The sequence below is a fragment of the Neophocaena asiaeorientalis genome, unplaced genomic scaffold (genome assembly GCF_003031525.2).
Source record: "Neophocaena asiaeorientalis asiaeorientalis breed wild unplaced genomic scaffold, Neophocaena_asiaeorientalis_V1.1 scaffold449, whole genome shotgun sequence".
Lineage (NCBI taxonomy): Eukaryota > Metazoa > Chordata > Mammalia > Artiodactyla > Phocoenidae > Neophocaena > Neophocaena asiaeorientalis.
Window position 1 is genome coordinate 2,902,874 of NW_020175027.1, and position 18,264 is coordinate 2,921,137.

General features: G+C 39.2%; 1 protein-coding gene across 4 annotated transcripts in view; it reads right to left on the minus strand.

The window, feature by feature from the left end:
- The window catches only part of RNF38 (ring finger protein 38), a 121,626-nt gene that overhangs the window by 68,261 nt on the left and 35,101 nt on the right, over positions 1-18,264 (minus strand). For all 4 annotated transcript variants that reach the window (XM_024762987.1, XM_024762986.1, XM_024762984.1 and 1 more), the window contains exon 2: positions 1,511-1,581. The gene's annotated coding sequence lies outside the window, so the exon portion shown is untranslated. The remainder of the gene's footprint in view (positions 1-1,510; positions 1,582-18,264) is intronic.

Consider the following 18,264-nt stretch of genomic DNA (forward strand, 5'->3'; position numbering starts at 1 on the left):
TAATCAAGTGACAAAAACCCCTAAAATTTCTCTGCCCTCCCCCCATGTATTTCAGGAAAGATCCCATCCTAAAAGCACAAGATGAGTCATACAAAGATTCAGAAATTAGGAGGAAAACCATTTTAAAGTAGATAAAAAGTATCTGACAGAAATGGACAGAAATCTCGTCTCTTGACTCTAAACCTGGAGACAGAACAGAGAATAGTCTGGCTTCTCCACTGTAAATGAACAATGGATAGAAGCATATTATACCTAGCTGCGGAAAGAAATTTTAACCCCCAAACATCTTTACAATGATGTAACACAATTCTCTGTAATATTACTGACCAAAAGTGATTTTGCCTTTTCTATCAGTCTGATTTTCAAATGCTCGTCTAAAATCTGTGGTATACTGAATTTTAGGGAGCTAACTATATAGTCTAGGAGTCTTTTTCAGTGGCTTGCTTCTAAAAGAAGTTAAAAGTTAAACCCATGCCTCTGGATTATTATCATAATAAGAGAGAATCTGGAATACTAAAATCATACCACTCTCTCTGTAAACAGACTGAAATCTGACTGAGCAAAGCTCACAAAGACAGAGAGAGCAACACACAGAACAAAAAGGCCATTTGGAAAATCCCAATGATCAACCAACATCTTGATCAAGCTCCAACAGGATGAGGGAGGAGGATCTTGATTACAACAGTGCAGAAAAACAGCACTTGGATTGGTCTGCCTGGGGAAACTACCAGGCGGCTGATACATTCCTGCATACAAGACACAGGAAATGGGAGGGAGACCACTGGAAACTGATGATGGAAAAGACTAAATTTAAGCCCATCCAATATCAGCAGCCAGAGATTCCAGACACCAAGCCCACATTAGTATCTACTTCAAGGGCTGGGCCATCAACGGTGCTGATGAGTACTGGAAAGCCCCCAAAGACCAGTTTCTTTAGAGATAAAAAGAACAGAAGCAAAATACCAAAAGTCTGGACCTGATTTAAAAAATAAAAAAGGCCCAAAGCAGGATTCTTTTGCATGAATCAGACAGGTTCCACCGTCATTCCTCAACATTTAAATTGGGCTTTGGAAACAGCCAAAAAAAAAGTAAGCATGAGAATAAGCCATAATACAATCAACTACAAAACAAACCAAATCGGAATGTCTGAGATATTTCAAATTGAAAACAGACACAAATTGTTGAAATAGTTATCAGCTTTGGGAGCACCTGTTCATATATTAAGATAATCCATCAAGGCTGTGCAGGAAAAGAAGAAGCGCAGTGACAGAGACAGGAATGGGGGTAAGGAAATGCGTTATCAGGAGTCCAGCCCACCTCCTGGGAATTATCTGCAAGTTTTCTGGAGCAGTCTAGTGAGCTGGCACACAAACCAGCAAGGCTCTCTGCATCTCAACATTGTGCCCCCCAAGTCACACTCTTCTGCCCCTACGACCAGTTATGCAAGTGAATCCAGTGATGTAAGGGCAGCATGCATTTTCACCATTGTAGACATCAACACGGACCTCACCTTGTCACTGTCATCATGACAAATGTGGTCGTGATGGATGGACTGGCACTGAAAAGAAGCACCAACACTACCTACAAGAGAAAGGGAGGAAAAGTTAAGATGCAGTAATTCCTTATATTTAAACGGCTTTACCAGTTAAAAGTGCCTTTATATCCATCATCCCATGTAATCCTCAACAATACTCGGAAATAGGCAGGATAGGGATTGTTATTCATGCAGTTTGAGCAAAACAAAACACAGAGAGGCTGACTTGCACAACAGAGCAGTCAGTGAAGTTGCAGGTCTGAAACCAGAACCCCATTATTCAAACCCCTAATTCACCACTTTCTACTACACTAAGTGGTTAGTTTTCAGAGTAAGGCCACCTAAGTAAGCACAACAGCCCTCAATAAGGCAAACTTCTATTTAGAAAAAAGTATACTGCTTTTCAGACTACACATAGTTTCTTTGAGAAAAAAATTGACCCTATAAATTTTCAGCATACAAATAACACAATCTAATACACAATCGTAAGATTATAAATAGGTTTTTATTACTTTAAAAAATACATTTTTAATATACACAACCATTTGTTAATTTGAAGAACTATCTCCTAATAACTGCTCTATGACAACAGTGACATTTCTAATCAATAGGAAAACAAATGACATTTAAAAAATAATCTTGGAGTAAGAAAAACCTTCTGAAAGATGATACTAAAACAAGAAGGTATAAATGAAAAATCAGCATGCATGACTGTGGACCAAAGATGAGCAAAACCCGTTCTCCCAATGTATGAGAATTCAACCTTGGGTTAATCCCTGTTAACCTGATTAAACAGCATACCACCTATGTTACCTGGCAACATTTCTGAAGACAGAAATTACCAAATTAGTAAATTGCATCTGGACTGGAAGTACAATAGCCACTTAGTAGGAAGCCACGTTCTTTAACTTCTCTGAGTATGGTGACATGTTACCTAATTAGGCATGTCCTGGCAAAAGACCCTGGAAACTATGCCCATGGAGTTCTCTGCACCACACAATGTGTATCTCATCTCTTTGAACCTAAGCTGTGAGAAGAGCACTTCAGACCTAAGCTGTGAGAAGATCACTTCAGAAAGAATGAACTGCTGCAAGGACTCCCACTGTCTTACTGATAAGTTATAGCTTCTGTCCTATATTCTTCTGAATAAATGTTGCCAAGTGAGACCTATGGTGGTTTTACCAGTCTGAATGTGCAAATGTTTAGTTGAACCTAAGAAAACATCCCCCTGTCACTCCTGTGGACGTTACACTGACAAAATTATAAAATTTACAATACCATCAAATCAGATGTCCAATTATTCTATATGCTTGAGAAAGAATGCTGCCAACTAAACTTTGACACATTTTCTTAATAATAAAAATTTTGGTTTTACACTTATTGAAATAACTCTTTTAGACTTTAAAGGCAGATTTTTATCATATATTACTCTTATGCATTCATAAAAAGAAAATGAGAAAATAACTGGTTATAACAGAGAAAATTATTAAAAACTACAAAGGATAAGTAGTCCTAGGGGAATTCCCTGCAGGTCCAGTGGTTAGGACTCTGCGCTTTCTTTCACTGCCAGGAGCCCAGGTTCAATCCCGAGTCAGTGAACTAAGATCCTACAAGGCTCGCAGCGTGGCCAAAATAAAAAAAACAATAGTCCTTACTAGATAACTTTACCAGATAATTTCTTCAAATGTACAGAATCAATAATCCCAGTGACAGTGACTACTCCTAACTTCCCAATATAAACTGTTGTTTCCCAACTCATTTTATATAACATTGATTATAAAATATAAAAAGGATCAAAATAAGAAAACAACCTCACTGAAACACAGGAATAAAAATACTAAATAAAGTTGTAGCATACAGTATATGTGTGTATGTGTGTGTGTGTGTGTGTGTGTATATATATATATATATATATATACAGCATACTGACAGCATATGTAATATAGTGTCACTATAATCTACTCAGCCTGATCCCTTAACTAATTCAATAAAAGAAAATTTATCAACCAAGTATTAGCATAAAAAAACAATTTTAAAAAGTTTGATCACATCAAAAGATCTTTCTAATTTCTATTTCTCGGAAATATTAATAAGCTTAACAAGTTTTTGCCACTGGATGACAATTCTGGGAAGGATGAGATGGCGGAAGGTACAGGTGCCAAAAAGTTACAATTATGGATAAGAATAATATAAACCATAGAGTTCCCACTGGTACTGATAACAGTTAACATCATTTAACATATTCAACAACCATAATTTGGAAGAAAGAATATATATACGACAATGTCCCCAAATACTAAAATCTCCTGGGAGAGTAGAATGACAAATCTAATCACAACATAAACTATTCTGTCAAAAATTTGGTAGGTGAGGGCTTCCCTGGTGGCACAGTGGTTAAGAATCTGCCTGCCAATATGCAGAGGACATGGGTTCGAGCCCTGGTCCGGGAAGATCCCACATGCCACGGAACAACTAATTTCATGCGCCACAACTACTAAGCCTGCACTCTAGAGCCTGCGAGCCACAACTACTGAGCCCAAGTGCCACAACTACTGAAGCCCGTGCTCTATAACAAGAGAAGCCACCGCAATGAGAAGCCCACGCACGGCAACGAAGAGTAGCCCCCGCTGGGCACAACTAGAGAAAGTCCACGTGCAGCAACGAAGACCTAATGCAGCCAAAAATAAAAATAAAATAATTTTTTTTAAAAATCTGAATTATAGGGGCTTCCCTGGTGGCACAGTGGTTGAGAGTCTGCCTGCCAATGCAGGGGACACAGGTTCGTGCCCTGGTCTGGGAAGATCCCACATGCCGTGGAGCGGCTAGGCCCGTGAGCCATGGCTGCTGAGCCTGCGCGTCCGGACCGTGTGCTGCACAGCGCGAGAGGCCACAACAGTGAGAGGCCCTCATACCGCCAAAAAAAAAAAAAAAAAAATCTTTATTATTAAAAAAAAAATTCAGTAGATGAGTTTCAAGGAGTTAGTAAAAATTATACTTTCAGTCTCCTATTAGTCTAATATCATGTAATACTAAAGTTAGACTGGTGAAAAGAACCCTAAGAACTGATGATTATAAGCATACATTTAGATACCTTTCAAAGAGGTACCAAAACATTTATCTTACTCTTATGCAAAACCGTTGTATTTAACGTATCATGTTATGTGTGTTTCTCTTGGACACAATGTAAGAAAAATGAAACTTTGTTAGAAATAGTTCACATAATACCATCTAATAACTATGAGGGAGACCACCATTTGGGACCATTGTCAAAAACTTGGACTCCATGTAGTTGGAAAGATGAAGGTTGAGATACATTATTTAGCAACTTAAAAATCTCTTCCAAAAGAGAGTATTAAAAATAAGTGAATAGACATCCACATACAAAAAAAAGAACCTAGACACTAACCATACACCTTTCACAAAAATTAACTCAAAATGGATCATAGACCTAAATGTAAAACACAAAACTCTAAAACTTCTAGAAGATAACAGGAAAAAATCTAAGTGACCTTGGCTTGACACCAAAGCATAATCCATCAAGAAAAAAATGGTAAAATGGACTTCAATAAAATTAAAAACTTCTGCTCTGTGAAAGACACTTAAGAAAATGAAAAGACAACGCCACATGCTGCTAGAAAATATCTGCAAAATGTGTATCTAATAAAGGACTGATACCCAAAAGTATTCAAAGAACTCTTAAAATTCAACAGTAATGGGAATTCCCTGGTGGTCCAGTGGTTAGGACTCCGTGCTTTCACAACGGGACCCTGGTTTGACCCCTTGGGGAACTAAGATCCCACAAGCTGTGCAGCCAAAAAAAAAAAAAAAACCGAAAAACAAAACTCAACAGGAAGAAAATAGAACCCAATTTTTAAATGGGCAAGGTTTCTCTCTTTGATTTTTTCCCCTGAATATCAGAATTCACTCCTTTGCCACAAAGGGAAGGGCCCTTTGCTGGAAAACAATGCAGAAGCATCCTAGAGGCAAATGAAAGCACAAAAGCACCAGTTTCCCTCTCCAGCTGTCCCCGCCCCATAAGAAAAAGAATGTAGACAGATCACTCAAACTGAACTCCTGAAGAATAAAATACAGATCGTAAGCAACTTTGGATAGCTAGTCAGGGAAAGAAGCACACAGAGGCAAAAGAAGAAACCTTCTATACTAAAATAAAGGAGCCAATTTTTGAAAATTGAAAGAATCTAGCCACACATACGTTAAATGACAGTGTTTACCACGGGTTTTCTGATTTTTTCAAATGCATTTTATAAAGTTATTATTCCTGCTCAAGAACCTACCCTGGCACTCTACCACTCAAGGCATAAAGTCCATGTCTGAATCCTCCACTCCCCATGAGAAATGTGGTAGGATGCTTCCATGCAGACCAGGCTTGCTCCTTCACCTGGTGAGCACTCAGTGCTCTCCTCACACTTGCATGGTAGTTCTCTCTCTAGGTTCTTAACCAAGACTTACATGGGAATAAAATTTTATCTTTATTTTCATTAACTTGAAACTAAATGTAAAAAATCTACTCTATTATTAATACAACAACAAACCACGTTAGGATTGACAGTACCTGCGATTTTGTCTCTAATAAAAACCACATATATTTTCATATAATACAGTTGCTGGAGGTATACTGCAATATCATTTACACTTACCATTACTTTAAATTTACAATAGCTATTAGGCCCACTGCTAGAATGTGTTATTTAATACATTAAATATAACAAATATATTTTTATCACAAATTAGTTTTTAATATTTTGATAACTACATTCCAGTATGATTGGTTTTCTTTGTAATCTCATGTATTTTATTTTATGCAATTAAAAGTATTCTCCTGGAGAGGGGCCTACTTCATCTGATTACCAAAGGAGTCCATGACACACCCAAAATAGTTACAAACCCCCAAAATGGTTAGCAGAAAAGTGCTGGGACCAGAGGGAGAACCAGATCAGGAGCATTATAAGGGAAAATAGATGTGCAACATCCTGGGAAGAGTCAGACAAGTATGTGAAATTGAGGGAAGAGAACAGAAGTGAGGGCTCAAGTCGGGGTATGAAGCCCGTAGTTTAGAACTAGGAAACACAAAGACGTCGAGGTTGAAACAGCTGTGGCAAGTGGAGAAGTTTCTGAGCAACTACCAAGAATATCAGATAGTGTTTTAAGTCCACAAGGGTAAAGGTAGTGAGGTAAAGCAGAGGCATTATTTGTCATGTTCCCGGAGACCACTATACCGCAAAATCTAATGGTCAATTCTGAATCCTCACCTTTCTTGATCTACCGGCAGCATTTGACCCAGCTGACCCTACTCTCCTTCGTGAAACCCTTTTCTTCACTTGGCCTCACAAAAGCTTCCTACGTCACTGACTGCCACTCAGTCCCATTTGCTGGATTCTCATCTTCCCATTACAAAGGTTGGAATGCCCCGAGGATCGATCCTCAGACTTCTCTTTTCTATCTATATTCACTCCTTTAGTGATCCCAACTAGTCCCGTGGCTGATGACACCGAAATCTTTATTTCCAAGCTCTGACTCTCCCACCTCCCACCCAAAGGAAACCCAGATTTCCATATTCTGCTACCTATTCAAAATCACTTAGATATCTAAACAGCATCTCAAACATAACATGTCCAAAACTGAGCTCTTGATCTTCTCCTCTAAACCTGCCTCCAGTTTCAGTAAATGGCAGAACTATTCACCAGCTGCTCTGGCCAAAACCCTTGGCATCTTCCTCAACTCCTCTCTTTAATTCACATCCCACATTTGATGAGTTGGCAAATTCTGTTGGTCCCACTTCAAAAATGTGCCTGAAATATAACTACTCAGCATCATCCACTGCGGCTACCCAAGCCAAAGCCTGAACTAATGCAATGGTTTCCTTAGTGGTCTTAGTTCCACTCTTTCCCCATGAACTTTCCCTACCTCCTCCCCAGTCGATTCTCCACGTAGAATGACCCTTTTCAAGGTTCAGACAGATCATGTCATTCCTCCTTTGAAAATCGTGTTCCGTCTCTCACTCAAAATAAAATACGAAGTCCTTACTCCTTGGTCTACGAGGTCTCACATGACCTGGGTATCCTAGACCTTTCTGATCATGTCTCCTACCTCTTCTTCTTTCCTAAAAGGGAACTAAAACACAATAAACACACCTGTAGCAAATTATCATGCTATTATGTTATATCCTTAAGACATTGTCAAACAACACCATTTCTTCATATGCAGTAATAAGGCCTCTTAGTGCCAGGCCCATCTAGAACCCACACCCTCTTTATTGACATGCAGCATGGTTTTCCAAATGTCATGTTCTCTCAAGGATAATTGGAATGTATCAATAACTGAAGCTCTTCTGCATATTGCTTTGAAGAAAAAAAATGTACTGAGTTTGTGAAACATTAACATATAATCTTCTTAGATAAACATCAGCAGAAAACCATTGTTGAGATATATGCATATTCCTCGAAATCTGGGTATAAAAAACGAGGGGCATTAAACCACAAAACTGAACTGCAGAGACCTGGGCAAAATGTGCACATCTCTTTAAAAGTGGTTAAGGCTCTTTAAGTTGTCATGAAAATGTGGCATTTTGAGCACTGTTAGAATTATTCCTCAATGTGCACATGTGAGGATGGGGGTTTGCATTGTAATAGTAGTGGGTTAATCTAGAAGTATGAAGTGAGCCCCTCTCAAGCATTTCCTAGACTCATTTTTGGTTTTGTTTGTTTTTTTTGGCCGCACCAGGCAGCTTGCGGGATCTTGGTTCCCTGACCAGGCACTGAGCCCAGGCCCTTGGCAGTGAGAGCGTGGAGTCCTAACCACTGCACGCCAGGAAATTCCCAAAGATTTGAGGATTTAAAAGTAAAGGTTTTGAGCTACAAAAGTGGACAATGGGGAGAGCAATAGCACCAACCTAAGCACCACATGCTTTCTGAAACCTGTTCTACAGGACCAAAAGCGGCTCCCACTGGCCAAACTTTTACCAGTTTAAGCATTAAAAACAACAAGAAAAGACTGTAGCTAACCAAAACACATATCAATGAAAATCTGGGAGTCCCTTAATAGCAACTTTTTAAAACTCATGCATTTATCCTACCTTTTAGAGTAACTGAATAGCCCTAGTTCTACATTGCAGAAGAATGGCAGCTAATAGATACAGAAGGAATTTCAGAATTAGAAAACATCATTTTGCAAGCCCCATAAAACTGTTGATTCAGGCAAGGGTCACCAATTAGGCTAAAGTCGTTAAGTGCATGGTTGATGGGGGTTTGTAAAGTGCCAAAGTAACGCTACCCACGTTATCTATGGTTGCACGGAGAACCTAACTACACTGTAAAGAGACCTAATCCCATCACCTTAATCCAATGGCCAATCTTGGCATCGTTAACAGTGGGCCAACCAGATGTGACTTCTGATGTGATACACTGTGAATTTCAGATATAAGCTCTGTTTGGCATCCAAGCAAAAAATACTTTCCTTGGCTCCATCAAACTATTGGATATAATTGGCAGTTTACAGGAAATACAAGGGATAGACATCACAGGAAGCAATCAGCTCATCCAAAGTTGGTTCTGCAGAAGTTCTCAGTAAGTCGGTGTTATTATTATTATTAAATGAAAAAGAAAAGATAGGAACTGTGCTAGATTAAAAGAAATTAAAGGAAATAGATACAATGTGCATACCAGATTGCATATTAGTTTAAATAAACTAGTTAAAAAGCATATTTGGGAGAGAATTGGAAAAATCTGAATATGGTAAAATTAGATGAGATGAAAACTTACTGAAATAAAATGCTAACTTAAAAAAAAAGCGGAGCTTCCCTGGTGGCGCAGTGGTAAAGAATCTGCCTGCCAATGCAGGGGACATGGGTTCGAGCCCTGATCTGGGAAGTTCCCACATGCCGTGGAGCAACTAAGCCCGTGTGCCACAACTACCGAGTCTGCGCTCTAGAGCCTGCGAGCCACAACTACTGAGCCCGCGTGCCACAACTACTGAAGCCCGTGCACCTAGAGCCCGTGCTCCGCAACAAGAGAAGCCACCGCAGTGAGAAGCCCGTGTACCACAACGAAGAGCAGCCCCCACTCGCCGCAACTAGAGAAAGCCCGCGCACAGCAACGAACACCCAACGCAGCCAAAAAGAAAATAAAAATAAATTTATTTTTAAAATAAAATAAGATTAAAAAAAGCGGAATAGAGAATATGAATACTATGCTTTCATGATGGTTAAATAAATATGTATATGTGTACACAGATATACAAAGGAAACATTCAGAAGAATATACACCATGATACTAACAATGGTAATCCCTGGGTAACAGGAGGAAATTTTTTTCTTATTTTTGCTCACTAAAAAAAGGGCCTAAAAAATAAAAAAAATAATAAAAATAAAAAAAGGGCCTAGCTCCAAGGCTAGCTCCCAGTATCCCTAGAATACTAGACCAAATAGGAGAAACTCAAGAAAAAAGACTCAAAAAAAAAAAAAAAAGAGGGAATTCCCTGGCAGTCCAGTGGTTAGGGCTCCTAGATTCTACTGCAGGTGGGGCACAGGTTCGATCCCCAATTGGGGAACTAAGATGCCACAAGCCACATAGCAAGGAAAAAAAAAAAAAAAGAGGAATCCAACAGCACCCCCATGACCATGAGCAGGATTCTTGAGGTTAACTATCCATTATCTTCTATCTCCTTTGAGACCCTGTCTACAAAATAATCTTGGTGGCAACTGTTAGGATGTTCTGCTAAGATGCAACTGTTAGCCTAAGTGTAGGCAGGGATATTTTTACTCCATTCTTTTTGTTATTAAGCTCCAGTCCAAATCTGTAATGGCTTCTGACAAAAGTACCTTGGAGAAGGCAGTTGAGACCAACCTATGAGTGCTTACCTGGCTCGTTCATGAAGCCCCTCAAAGGTGATGTCTCTCTCCTCTCCATCCCATCCTCCCCCAAACACATACAGAGAACTGGTAGTAGAGACATAGATAGAATCACTCACCTGGCCTGGCTCAAGGACAGCATTGGGCAGGTAAGGACTGAACCTCATGACTCAGTGATCTACCTAGGGCTTTTTATACACCAGTTAAATACATGAGATGATGATCAAGGCTTAGAACAACTACTGTCCACACATCCCAAGGAGGTCAAGAGATTAACTAGGGTCACAAGTGGGCCAAGATGGAAGTCATGTCTCAGACAGAATCTCCTTGATAATCCAAAGACTAGCAAGGGAGAACTCAATTATGCATTGCAGCAGATGGATTTATAAGTTCCAGCAAGGAGACAGTAAAATTCAGATAAAAGATGCTAGGTCTTACACTGCTTTTAGATTCTTTAGGACACTGGTACAGGCCCTTGCACAGAGTGGGTGTTCTATAAATTTAATTAATTATTCTGAAATCTGGTCCCATTTTCTGAGGTATTAACAACCCTTCCAAATCAGTCTTTTGAAAACTTAATTAGCCTACCAGCCACCACAATCCAAATAATTGGCATAGATACTAAAAAGCATCTGAACTCAATCAATAATATAAAAAAACCAAACAGCTACTTTTTTGTTCATTCTACAATAAGACAGACAGGTAGACTTTGTAAAAATCCACCCCCAGGAACTTGCCTGTACTTTATAAGTAACTGTCACTGTAATTACTGTCCAAAAGAGACTCTCAGCACTTAAGTCTAATTTTTTGGTTCTGCTCCTATCTACTGTTTATTCAGGGCTCTTTTCCTTTCACTCTAGCAGAAAGAATTTTTTTTAAGTGCCTGATTTTGTAGCAGGACACGAAAACATATTGAGCCTTATCCAATACTTGGCCTGGGGGCTGCTACACTCTGCAACATGATCTCTCTGGGTTTTAATCACATCACTTGCAGCAGCCTTCACAACTGCTACGGGATACCAGAGTCTATGGCACGGCTTTGAAGGAAAGTGCCAGGAAGGTTCCGAGTTTTAACAACCAACAATTTCCATATGTCTGCTCCAAAGATTTAAGTATCAACCAATTGTTAAAACCCAACTTTATTTACACATCTATCCTCAATGCTTCAAACTTTCTCCAAATGAACTTACAAAACAGGCTGCACTATTTTTGGAAATCTTACTTAAAACTTACTAGACAAACTCTATTAGCTAATAATACACTTTAAGACATTATTAGGGACTTCCCTGGTGGTGCAGTGATTAAGAATCTGCCTGCCAATGCAGAGGACATGGGTTCGATCCCTGGTACGGGAAGATCCCACATGCCATGGAGCAACTAAGCCCGTGCACAACAACTACTGAGCCTGTGCTCTAGAGCCCGTGAGCCACAACTACTGAAGCCTGTGCACCTAGAGCCTGTGCTCCGCAACAAGAGAAGCTACCGCAATGAGAAGCCGGCGCACCACCACGAAGAGTAGCCCCCGCCTGCTGCAACTAGAGAAAGCCCACATGCAGCAACTAACACCCAAAGCAGCTGAAAAAAAAAAAAGACATTAACGTAAAGTAAATGTTGATAAATAACATGGGAGGAAAAAGCCAGTCTTACTCTGTAAGTGAGGATCAGTTGCTTATTTATTTTTACAATAAGTAATGATACTTCTAGCTACCTAGAGCAGAAAATTCAATTTCAGAGTCTCAGGATGTTTTGTTTTAAACAATTTTGTTTAAACAATGTTTTGTTTTAAACACATACCATTCAGTTCATCCATTTAAAGTATAAAGTTAAAAGTTTTTTTTTCTTAGTATATTCACAAAGTTGTGCACCCATCACAATCAATTTTAGAACATTTTCATTACCCTAAAAAGAAACCCCAGGCCATTACCTCCTTTTCCCCTTCTATGAGCCCCTGACAATCACTAATCTAACTTGTAAATATGCCTATTCTGGACATTTCATATAAATGAAATCATAAAATGTGGTCTTTGTAACTGACTTCTTTCACCTAGCTTAATGTTTGTTTGCAAGGTTCATCCATGTTATAGCATGTTATCAATTCATTTCCTTTTTATGACTACATATTCCAGTGTATGGATAACCATTCATCAACTGATGGACCTTTGGGTTGTTTCCACTTCAGAACTATTGTGAATAGTGCTGTTATGACATTCATTTTTGGGTCGATGTTTGTTTTCATTTCTCTTGAGTGGAACTGTTGGGTCATATGTACCTCTACTCAACCTTTTAAGGAACTGTTTTCCAAAGTGACTGTATCATTTTACAATTCTACCAGCAATATATAAGGATTCCTCTAGTTGTTTCTTGAATAGAATGATCCTTGGAGTCAGACCTAGATATAGTTGTCACTTACTGAATATGTGGTCTAAGGCATGTCATTTAACATATCACATGCCTTTCTCATCTCTAAAGTGGGAAGAGTAATATCTACTTATACCTACTTCACAGAGTTGTTCTGAGGATTATTATTAAGAGTAAATATATAAAAATGCTCACAGCACAGTGCCTGGCACATTGTAATTCAAGAAATGGTGTTATAAGTAACACTTCTATTCAAACCAAGGCTGCTGATTTTCCTGTGAGATACTGCCTAACTCCTTAATTTTTTGCTAGAACTCTTTCATCGCACTCATCATACTGTAATTTTTTGGTTACATGTCTGTCTCTCCAACCAGACCATAAGATCCTTAATTTATCTTTTCAATTCTGGCAGGTAGCACGTTTCCTGGCTCATGGCAGGCACTAGGTAAATGCAGAAACAAAGGAAGGCAGAAAGGAAATAAAAGTGAAAGGCGGGGGTGAGGTGGGGAAGAGAGGGGAACAGAAAGCAAAGGAAGCCTTCCTGATTCGTCCCCTCCCTTCCCTGGTCTGCACTTTAATCAGTCTCTCTACCCTCCCACCCTCTGTGAGATTTAATTATGCCTTCCTCCTTTCTCCCACACAAGCTGCTTAGGCCTCATAATATGTTTTGTACATAATAGTTAAACACACAGAAATTTGATTTCCCCTTCTGGACTATATTTTCTTTGGAGTCAGACACTGAGCCTTATTCATCTTTATAACTTCTATAGAGCCTAATGCCAAGTTTTGTACATAGAAAGCCCTACTAAAAAAGTTTACTGAATATACAAAGACTCTGTGCAATTAATTAGCTCTGATTTTATGCCTAACAAAGGATCAACCAAGTTAGGCAAGGAGTATGCTTCAGCTGGATAGATGCAACAATACACAAGCTGAGGGAAGTACCCTTACTTCTCGTCCTCAAGGCTATAATTCTTGAATTGTCCATTTTAAAGAGAGCCCTGAGCATTTGCTGGACACCTACTCTATACCAGACACCTATGTACAAGACACAACAAAAAGCAAGCAAGACCCCTTGCTCTATGTAGTTTACAGCTCAGTGGAGAGCATGTGTCTTCTATCCTGAAGGTTCTAATCTCATTCATACTCCAGAAATTTCATCTCTGCAATTGCTTCATTCATTAAGTATTTATCAAACCCTCACTGTGTCAAGTCTATCCTAGGGACATGGGATAAATAAGACAAGGTCTCTGCCCTTCATTTACCTTATATTTTAACCAATTCTATAAAGACGCATTTCCCAGTCAACTCTGTGAAATGCCATCATGTAAAAGTAACACATGCACGTAAGTTTAAAAAATAAAAAAGAATGAAGTGGTTTATGATGAAAAAAGAACTCTTCTACTGCCCGCACCCCCCAACCCAGTCTCCCTTCCCAGAGCAAGTATCGTCAAATCTTCTAGGCATTTCCTCCAGTACTGACCTCAATTTTCCTACATAATATGCATATATGACGATTGTTTGGCTATCAAATTTTATGAGTTATTTATTGAATTTCTGTCATGCCACTATCAGACGACTAAACTCTTCCATCCCTCCTGTTTCACTTCCTATCTCACCCAGTCCGCCAACATAATTATGTCACATTTTGTGTTTGTATCAAAATGATAGTCATAGAAATTTCAGAAACAGATAAGCCCTCCTAAGGAGAGTAGGGTTTTCTAGGCAACAAATATAATCTAGTTCTTTGCAATTCTGTGTTTTCTTACCTAGCAGGGCTTAGAGATTTTTATTTCTTAAAAAATATAACCTGTTTCAGAAACAGACTCACAGATATAGAGAACAGACTTGTGGTTGCCAAGGGGGAAGGGGGAAGGGGGAAGGGAGAGGGATGGACTGGGAGTTTGGGGTTAGGAGATGCAAACTATGACATTTAGAATGGATAAACAACAAGGTTCTACTGTATAGCACAGGGAACTACATCCAATCTCCTGGAGTAAACCATAATGGAAAAGAATATAAAAAAAGAATGTATATATGTGTATAACTGAGTCACTTTGTGTACAGCATAAGTTAGCCCAACACTGTAAATCAACTATATACTTCAATTAAAAAAAAATTCCCGCGATGAAGAGTGGTCCCCCGCTCGCTGCAGCTGGAGAAAGCCCTCGCACAGAAACGAAGACCCGACACAGCCAAAAATAAATAAATAAAAGCCATTAAAAAAAAAAAAAAAAAATACATAAAAAAAAAAAAATTCTCTGACTTGCCTCAAAAAAAAAAAAATCACCTGTTTCAAAATCACAAAACAATTCGTTTAAATATTAAGCTTCCCACATAATGCTGTCAGCTCCTAATGCTAAAGATAGCCTTCTGAGGGTATATTCATAATTGTGTAATAACGTTTTATAGATGAATCTTCCACTAAAATTAGGCTTTTATCACTCCTAAGTGGTAGCAGGGTGTTCTGTTTTGTTTTTATGAGGAAGGTACCAAAATGTGAAGAGTGAGTAGAAAACTAAAAAATTGGGGAAAGTTCATTGTAAAGTATCCAGGGATGTACTAAATGATCTACATGGGAAAGCTGACATGAAATTCATGATCCAAACGAAAAGACAGCCCAATTCAGTTTGGAAAGAGCTAAACCACTCAGCTCCTTTTCTGAAACATCACTTCCCATTATTAAAATAGTAATGATAAACTTAAATAGCATATTTTGAATTATCATCTTAGATTCATTTATATCCATTTTTTCCTTCTGTAATGTGTGGAAGATATTCTAATTTACAGAAGCATAATCAATAGCAGGAAACAGACACAATAAGATTAGCACTAAAGAATGGGAACATAAGAATAAATAATATAAAAATGAATAATCATCCATCTTTTAGCCTTGCCATGGCAACCTGGGTCACTAATCTTTGAAGTTTGTTTCCTGACCTGCTAGATCTGAAAGAAAGCAGCTTCTACCACCAGCAAAAAGTCAGGCCCTTCCTTTTTCCCTTTTGGTTGCCCCTACACAGCTAAACATTGAGGAAGCAAATAGGACATGAATGGCTACTTAAAAGTCCACTAGGCTGCAGTGGCACATGGCCAGACCCTCCCTCCCTCTCCTGGCATTTCAGCTGATCAGGGCAAGAAAAGTGAGAGAATTCATGCATCAATCTTACTATCGAAGATGCCACTTCTCACCCAGCATCAGATGGGTCACATGTATACTATCTGCTTTTTTTCAAAACAAATCTTACAATTAAAATATCTTCTTATATCAATTCTTGGTTATCTATGATGATGTTAGTGAGACCAAATATAAATGCCAGTATGTAAAATCAACTCAGAAGAAAATCTACCTAAGCTTGGTCAGTTACTGCTGTATTTTGCCTAAAATTATTCGCACATCCTTAATTGTAAAATATTTATCCTCCATCTGGGTAACTAATCCTTTCCACCTGAATTCAAACTTTTCTAAGGGCAACACTCTAAAATCCAGTGTTGTTCACTTATCACCTGATGAGTGATAAGCCAATTAATGCTACTTGCTGTCAGACTGAGCTTGGTGCTGGAAGGAGGGTAAAGGCAGCAAAAATATGGTCCCCATCTTCAGGCAGCTTTCAACCTACGAAGGGAAACAAGGCCTAAATATCAGAGGTTGACCCTAAAATAGCTTGTCAAGAAGTTTTACTTCGGACTGTAAGTGAATGGTTTTTAACAGATCCTCTCAGGTTCACTACTCTAAAATCAAGTATTCAAGATTTCTCCCCCCACACTTCATCCCAATCCCCTTACAAGCAGGAAGAGCTTCAGGACATACAGTACAGTACAGAGAAGAGCTTTCACTGAGCTGAGCAAAAGGCCTGGAGGTAGGAAAGCACGCTCACTCTCAGATACATTTACTTCCACAAAGCCAAAGAGGTAGGGGGTGGGGCAAGTGTCAACGCCATTCCTAACTGGAAGGAAAAAAGTTCCCTCTACCCAGCTGGCTAAGTAAGAGGCCTGACATCTTCCCCTGCTTGGGTAGAGATGCCCTCTCTCTTGCTCTCACTACCTTAGAGTGCCATGGCCTGGGGGAGGGCAAAGAAATGCACAAGGTAAAAAGTTTTACAATGCAGACCTCAGAAGCTTAAGAATTATTATTAGGTGCATGTATCTTTTTGAATTATAGTTTTTGTCTGGATATATTCCCAGGAGTGGGACTGCTGGATCTTATGTTAATTCTATTTTTAGTTTTCTGAGGAACCTCCATACTGTTTTCCACAGTGGCTGCACCAACTTACATTCCCACCAACAGTGTAGGAGGGTTCCCTTTTCTCCACCCCCTCCAGCATTTGTTATTCAAAGACTTTTTAATGATGGCCGTTCTGACTGTTGTGAAGTGGTACCTCACTGTAGTTTTGATTTGCATTTCTCTAATAATTAGAGATGTTGGGGCTTCCTTAGTGGCACAGTGCTTAAAAATCTGCCTGCCAATGCAGGGGACACAGGTTTGAGCCCTGGTCCGGGAAGATCCCACATGCCGCGGAGCAACTAAGCCCATGCGCCACAACTACTGAGCCTGAGCTCTAGAGCCCATGAGCCACAATTACTGAGCCCAAGAGCCACAACTACTGAAGCCCGTGCGCCTAGAGCCCGTGCTCTACAACGAGAAGCTACCTCAATGAGAAGCCTGTGCACCACAACGAACAGTAGCCCCCACCTGCTGCAACTAGAGAAAGCCCACACACAGCAATGAAGACCCAACATAGCCAAAAATAAATTAATTTATTTTAAAAAAAAATTAGCAATGTTGAGCATCTTTTCATGTGCCTAATGGCCATCTGTACTTCATCTTTGGAGAAATGTCTATTTAGGTCTTCTGTCCATCCCTATGTTCGTAGCAGCACTATTCACAATAGCCAAGACATGGAAACAACCTAAATGTCCATGGACAGATGAATGGATAAAGAAGACGTGGTACATATATACAATGGAATACTACTCAGCCATAAAAAAGAACGACATAATGACATTTGCAGCAACATGGATGCAACTAGAGATTATCATACTAAGTGAAGTAAGTTAGAAACAGAATGACAAATACCATATGATATCATTTATATGTGGAATCTAAACTACGACACAGGGACTTCCCTGGCATTCCAGTGGCTAAGATTCTGTACTTCCAATGCAGGGGGTGCAGGTTTGGTCCCTGGTCGGGGAAATAGGATCCCACATGCCGTGCAGTGCAGATAAAAAATAAAAATAAAAAAAAGTAAATAAACTATGACACAAATGAACCTATCTATGAAACAGAAGCAGAATCACAGACACAGAGAACAGACTGGTGGTTGCCAAGGAGGATGGGGTTGGGGAGGGCTGGAGTGGGAGGTTGGGGTTAGCAGATGTGAGCTTTTATGTACAGGATGGATAAACAACAACGTCCTACTGTATAGCCCAAAGAACTATATTCAATATCCTATGATAAAAAAAAAAAAAAAAAAAAAAAAAAAATCTTAAAAAAAAAAAAAAG